Source organism: Penaeus japonicus, unplaced genomic scaffold, assembly GCF_977035675.1.
Source record: "Penaeus japonicus unplaced genomic scaffold, GWHDUDI00000001_assembly GWHDUDI00000007, whole genome shotgun sequence".
In the NCBI taxonomy this organism is placed as follows: Eukaryota; Metazoa; Arthropoda; class Malacostraca; order Decapoda; family Penaeidae; genus Penaeus; species Penaeus japonicus.
Window position 1 is genome coordinate 31,458,732 of NW_028234409.1, and position 7,500 is coordinate 31,466,231.

At 47.3% G+C, this 7,500-nt stretch overlaps 1 protein-coding gene across 4 annotated transcripts in view; it reads right to left on the reverse strand.

Moving 5' to 3' along the window:
* LOC122252668 (uncharacterized) overlaps window positions 1–7,500 on the reverse strand; it is a 99,844-nt gene that overhangs the window by 73,939 nt on the left and 18,405 nt on the right. The gene's annotated exons all lie outside the window — the stretch shown is intronic.

The window sequence follows — 7,500 nt, forward strand, 5'->3', positions numbered from 1 at the left end:
AAATATTTTTGTACCTACACCTAACACCACCCTACTCACATCCACTCCTCGCAACCCCATCTCATTCACGCCCACTCCCAGACCCAAAACACCCTTCTCCCTACACCCGCAAGCAATCACACTCACCCCCGCCCCTCGATCCTTAACCCTGGGTCCTTCATAACTGCCATGCAAAAGGGGCCAAGGATGAACGCTGACCGTGTAAGCCACATTTATTCACACACTTAGGGTTAAGAGCTCGTCGCTCTGGTAGATGGTCTTAATAAGTGTAATGTTTACAATGGAATACTAGTAGCCAGAGGAATTATAAAATATAGTTTCTCCCCGCTTCTGCGTAACTACCACAGACCCACGACCTGAATATGATGTGCATTTTGCATTTGTCTAAATTGACTAGCAGTCATTACAACTTCATCGTTATACAGTGATGTCACTATTACTAAATACTATCAGTTATCCACGTGATATTCTATGTTTCTGTCTGGAGGTGAGTGTTGTCACCAATATTAATAATGTGATACTTATTTGTACTCTTATTAACATTAAATAGAAGTGTATGTAAACCATGTACTTGAACCCACACTGGTAACCCATGTTACTTCAGCCTGGTATTTTGCCACTAGGATTCGTCAGCAAACATCACGACACTAATCAGCGCCACATGTTACCCATATCCGGTCTTCTTATCAGGAAGCCCGGCAGTACAGGTCATCCATGCCAAGAGGAGTACAACCCCTACTCATTTCCTCCCTCATAGCGCCCTCACTCCATCACATGTTCCCCACACACTCTCCCCCACCCACGTCGCCCTTCGAGCCTCGGGGATGAGAGGGGGCGTTGTGAGGACATCCAGGTAGTCCCTCAGCCCTCGAGGGGAACTCACAAGTCCTTCTCTGTTCGCTTGGCTTTGCGTCACTCCATCTCATCTTCTCTACGTCTTTTGAATTTATTTTCGTTTGATTTTCTCTTTATTTACCTCCTTCTTTTATCGTTCCTATTTTCCGCGTACACATTTACTTCCACTAAGTAATATTTCTCTATCCTCCTTTTATCCTGCTTTCTTGTTGTAATTCCCTTCTATACCTCTCTTCCCTCTATTCCGAATTTCATCTCATCCACTCTCCTCGCCTTTCCTTCCCCCGAAAATACACTCCCTTCACCCTAGCCCGCGACAAAAATAAACAAAGGAAAAAAATACCATTGAAAAAAAATGTTATTTCCTCTCCGCCCCCTCACGGTTGTAGGCCCCGGTATCCCGCCGCCACGCCGAGATGCAATCATTCCTCGGAGATCAAAGACATTCTCCGTAGCCGCGTCGGGAAGGCTCGGACATTTCCCTGAGACGATGGCCTCCTTCGGGTGTCTCCAGGACGACAAGACCTACTCCGCCACCAGCCATTATATGGGCGTTTAAAGAGCCACGTTCATGGCTTGGCACGCCGCCTTTCACGGTTTTATATTTAGGCGAGATCATCTCCCGTGATAATTGAGATGGGAATTTCCTCAACAGGTGTATGGCGCTCTTTGATGACAGTGACAAGGATCCTGAAAGAACGTTATCAACAGAAATGGGGAAGCTCTAAATATCTTTTTAATTTCCAACCATTCTATCGAGGATTCGGTCAGAATTGATTTTTTATGACGATAATTCACCTAAACATTTGTAATGTTAACATAATCCTTATCGGTGACATGTTTCTATAAGCCAACTAACCAAGAATGCGCCACCTTGCTTGGTTGCACTGTTGAGCTTTGACATATCATGCATATTGCTCCTGACAATCATCCACTGTGATGGTCTTAGCAGTAATAGGAGAGCAACAGTCTTCGAAGGGTCAGAAGACCATGGGAGCACCTCGGTGATGGGAAGGGGCTGAGTGGAGGGGAGGGGCTGAGTGGAAGGGAGGGGCTAAGTGGAAGGGAAGGGCAGAGTGGAAGGGAGGGGCTGGGTGTTGGGGAGGGGCTGGGTGTTGAGGAGGGGCTGGGTGTTGGGGAGGGGCCGGGTGTTGGGGAGGGGTTGAGTGGAAGGGAGGGGGCAGTTTGGGGCCAGCCCTCCTTTGCCCCGGTGGCACAGGTCCCGTGTGGCAGGGCCCTGTCTAATTCTGTCACCCTCAGCCATCCGCCCCAGATATATTATCGTCTGTTTGCCCTACCTCTGCCAGTATAGCTTTTTATGAGCCAGGTATACTTTGCAAATATACAAGGAGTGTCACCTTCAGCTTCAACCATCTTTATTCGCCTCAGATACCTTGAGTGCTTCACTCTTCACATCCGGGTCTCCGAGACAACAATCTCCTTCATAATGCATGATATAAATACCTGTACCCACTCGACAGCTGGTCCGTCTTATTGCCTCTACAGTAAGAGCCAACATCGCCCCAAGGGAAATGAATACGTGAAAGGTTGCCCGTCTTTGCCCACGCGGTCGGTGTTGCTCTCGATTTCCGCTTTCCGAGAAAACCCTCAACACCATCGGTCCTTCAACACAACATCCGGCATCCTCCAGCTGACACTTCCTTTCTCGGAAGAATATTCACCGGAGAATTTGGCGTTTATTGGTTCCAAGTTCTTTGTGTACGCTGGCGTCCCAGATCTACCACGACGCTTGCCATGGTTGTTGGGCATCATGCCACACGGGCTGAAAAGGAATCGATCATCCGTGGATTGATCATCATGCCTGTCATATCACGACGAACCTTTGCTCATAGAATGTCTCGTGACCATACCACATGCCGTACTATGCCACTCTCGCTGCCTGTCTTGCGAGTGCGCGGGGGAGGATAGGAGGTTCCCAGAGAGAGAGAGAGAGAGAGAGAGAGAGAGAGAGAGAGAGAGAGAGAGAGAGAGAGAGAGAGAGAGAGAGAGAGAGAGAGAGAGAGAGAGAGAGAGAGAGAGAGGGAGGGAGAGGGAGAGGGAGAGGGAGAGGCGGGGAGAGAGAGAGAGAGAGATAAAGAGAGAGTGAGAGAGAGTGAGAGAGAGGGAGGGAGGAGAGAGAGAGGGAGGGAGGAGAGAGAAGAGAGGGAGGGAGGAGAGAGGAGAGAGGAGAGAGGAGAGTGAGAGTGAGAGTGAGAGTGAGAGTGAGAGTGAGAGTGAGAGTGAGAGTGAGAGTGAGAGTGAGAGTGAGAGTGAGAGTGAGAGTGAGAGTGAGAGTGAGAGTGAGAGGGAGAGGGAGAGGGAGAGGGAGAGGGAGAGGGAGAGGGAGAGGGAGAGGGAGAGGGAGAGGGAGAGGGAGAGGGAGAGGGAGAGGGAGAGGGAGAGGGAGAGGGAGAGAGAGAGAATGTGTGATGGCAGTGTCGTCCGAAAGCGCAGCTCCCGCCAGGGTTAAGACAGGCAGAACTCATCGATCCGCAGAAATGCCCCGAGAGACCTTTATCGGCACACGATCGCCTTCCTGCCTCACAGCGTCCGCCCGACCCGAGGGCGCCGCGACCGTCGGCGTCCCCGCTTCGCTAATCCGAGTCGGCGGAACGGCCGTTGTCTTTGTGGTGTCTGAACCTGCGTTCCTAATCTGTGGATTTGTCCTTGTGTTCGGAGTGACCTTTGATTTTTCTTCTTCTTCTCCCGCTTTGTCTCGGGAGAAATCCTTCGCCGACGGATAATGCCAACACGAAATCAAAGAAAAATGGACGAAGAAAATTTCGAACAACGTCAAGAGAGGAAAGGTCAATGCAATGGCAAGAAAAGAATAACCAATGCAAAAAGGTAATGTCGAGTGCATGTGGTAAATCGGCACGTTCACAAATTTACGGTAAATGAAAGGATAAAAAGGTTTCTTAATTCTTCAGGAAATAATGATCAAAACTAATAATAATTATCATCATCATCAGGAAACAATCATCAAAATTAAAAAAAAAAAGATGATACCTGGAAACAACAAAAAATAATACCCAAAACAAAGAAACCACAAAACTACCCCCCCCCCCTTCCTTCTCCTCAAGAAGGACTTCATGGGCTGAGCGAATCGGGCTGCAAATGAATGAGGTCTTCACCACATATGAAGCAATGAGGTAGTTCCCGTCGCAGCAAATCGACGGCAAGAAAAAAAGGGCGTAGGAAAGAGCTGGAGAGGAGAACGGGGGATAGGTGCCAAGAATAACAAAGGCTTAAGAGAAAATGGAAAGGGGGATAAGGCCAAGGAAGACAAAAACAATGAGGATGTTGTCTTACGAAGGGGAAAAGGAAAAATAAAAAGGGTGTCAAGGATCTTGTCCCACCCTCTCTTCCTCCCTCCCTCACCCTACCCTCATTCATTTTCTCTTTCTCTCTCCTCCCTCTCCCTCTTATTCTCACTCTCTCACTCTTACTTCCTTATTCTTAGTTTCCTAACCTCACACTCACACTCTTTCTTGTACTTACAGCCTTTTATTCTAAATCTTTTACTGTTACTCTTTTATTCTTACTCTCTTAATCTCTTAATCTCTTACTCTGACACTCACACTCACTCTCACTCTCAGTCTCACTCTCACTCTCAGTCTCACTCTCACCCTTACACTCACCCTCACTCTCTTACACTTTTTACCTTACTCCCACTCTCTTGTTCTTACACTCACACTCATTTAATTTCTTTCTTACTCTCATTCCCTCACTCTTTTCCTTACCCTCATTCCCACACTTACTCACCCTATCTCATTCTCACACTCACCATCACTCACTCACTCTCTTACTCTTACACTCCCTCTATTACTCTCTCGGAGATAAACGCAATGCAAAACAAACAAGCGAGACCAAACGTCCCCGCCTCCAGACGCCCCAGCTGAAGGTGTGCAGTTCCTCGAGGAGATCCACTTACCTGCTCCTCGTATATCTGATCATCCACTTCGCGTCGCCAAGATTACCTAACTGACAGCAAGGAAGATGAACTTGACCTGCATAACTGTATGCCTAATGCAACGTCGAGAGAAGTAAAATTATGCAGTGGTGTGAAAATTCTGTTTCGTCTGGCATTGTTCGTGAAGGAAACTATTCGAGTTATAACTCGAAACAAGCTGCAAATGCTCACTGCACACCGAGCGTGCCACGGGATTCATCATGGTCAGACCGCGCGGCTGCACACATGCGCTGCAACAAAACCACGCTTAAGCCACTCCCAATCTTGCAAATCCACTTCCTCATTCGATCTTGCAATATCCCATCCCGGCGGAGAGATGAGATGAGATCATCCTCAATTGCACAACGAATAATCAAAACGTGCTCGCCGACGACCAAAAAATCATAAAAGAGTTTGATAAGGTGAAAAAGTTCAATGAGTTGTGCGGCTCTCGTAGGGGAATCAACATTATCATCTCCCCTAATGGACTTTTGATTGCCAATCCAGTTTTTCTTCTATTTATATACACCCTCTGATGTTCATTCACTTCTCGTCACAACCTTCGGGAGCGCAGAGAAATCCTTGTGTTTTGCTGGACATATAATCTTCTGTGACTTGTCTCTTTACAGTTGCCATCCCACATTTGCTTAACGTTTATTAAGATGTATATATTTATTTCCTTCCTGCGCCCGGTTCAAGAGAGTCGTGTTCATTAGACCAAAATCAGTACCGTTTGTTTTTCCACCATGTTTACATACAGCCGCTGGCACCTGTGCTGTATACACACACACTCCATCCACATTGCAACAGCTGAGTATGTACACCTTCTACCTTTACTTCCCATAAATTATTCTTGGCCGGCGTGGATCCCTGAGGTAAGCCTGAGCAGGTGAGCGAGGAGGACTATGGGGGGAGGGAGGGAGGGCTAGGGGCTAAGAGGAAGAGGGCTGACAGTGCCTGATGCCGGGAGGCTGCGGGAGCCACGGCAGAGCCCCGTCACCAGGCAGACGACACACACCGGCGCCTGCATCATCCCTCCTCATCCCTCTCTCACAGATCCCTTCTAATTAATTACCCTTTGAGCTCCAGCCTTGGCTACGTCGAAGGCAATTTAGAATTAGGTCAACTAGGGGACGATTCTTCTACTAAAACCCGGAATCCGCCCCGAATGTCAAAACACATGCGCGAGAAAAAAAAAAAACAAAGTGACCTAAGCTGCAAAATGCTCAATTTGCGAATCTTAAGCACGAGAGTTGCCGCTGGACCCAACTTTATTGCAAAGTCAGAGAGAACAAAGCTTGATCCTAAACACAAGAAAATAATCAGAGAAAACAAAGTCTAGTCCTAACTACAAGAAAATAAACAGCCACCATCGAACCACAAGATCGTCCAAAGGAACCCGAATTATACGCCAGAACCTCGAAATCCGGTCAACATAAAGGCAGATGCGTGGCTGAAGACTGCGTTGTCTGGACTGCCATTATTACCCACATGGCGATGCAACAAACCGTTTCAATCGTCCGAAAAGCTGTCGTCAACCAATCGTGTCGAATTAAATATTAATATGCACGACATCTGGAAGTCTTCCGAAATCTGCCCTTGGTCAGCTGCGTTCAATTCCAGCTCTTGCCGTGATTTGGTGCGCGGACTGACCCCCTTAGCATGGTCCGGCGTGTCGCTGCTCTTGATGACGGTAAGTTGTGGTGGAGGCGGTGATCATGACACGCGGCCGGGCGCCGTCCAAGCCCATCTGCGAGCAACGGCGTCAGTGCAACTGATAGCCGCGTTACGGTTGTTTCCTGCTGACTCAGCCAACAACTGTTACCCGCGGGTCTCGCACTTCTTACCTCCTGACATTCTTCTTGCTCTTGCTCCTCGTCACACCTTGCGTCACACAGACAGTTCGTCGTGTTCGTAGTCGTGTGACTGCGAAAACGAAATCGGAAAATAACTTGTCGCGATCTAAGTTGTGCAGTTCAGAAACGATCAATATTTCTAAACTTTCAGTCAGCACTTCAGTTCAATGGGGTACTTGGCATTTGTACAGTACGTGTGTGCTTATAACCTTGTAATGGGCACGCCGGCGCCGCCCCTCGCTACGCAGAAAATAGGTCAGCTCTCAAAATATTCCCTGTCATACTGTGCCAAGCTCGTTAATGTCTTTTTTCGTCGACTGCTTGAGACTTTTATTCCCTTTTCCACTTTATGGTTTTGCGTTACAGTTTTCTTAATTTATGTATTATGCATACGGTTGAACCTATCCCTTTTGACATGACTTGGATTATTTCATCAAATGGATTAAATAACGTTTTAGAGAATTAATCCACTCTTCCATCTCGTATATACGAATAAAAACACACATGTTCACACTCACTCACTCACTCACTCACACGCACAGACACGCAAACGCATAAACACACACACACACTCACACTCATATTTACACTTACACTCACACACACTCACACTCGCACTCGCATTCACTCCTGATTCTCACTCTCTCCCTTAGCTTCGTCGTAATAACTGCACACTCACAAGGCTACCAAGTGTTTCTGCAAATACCATATTAATATATTTCCACATACCTCGTAACTTTTAAAAATATAATTGGGTCTCACTTCATGTCAGATCTGATATAATACCCTGCGAGGATGGAAATACAAATACAAACACTTGCAATTTACAAATATGCT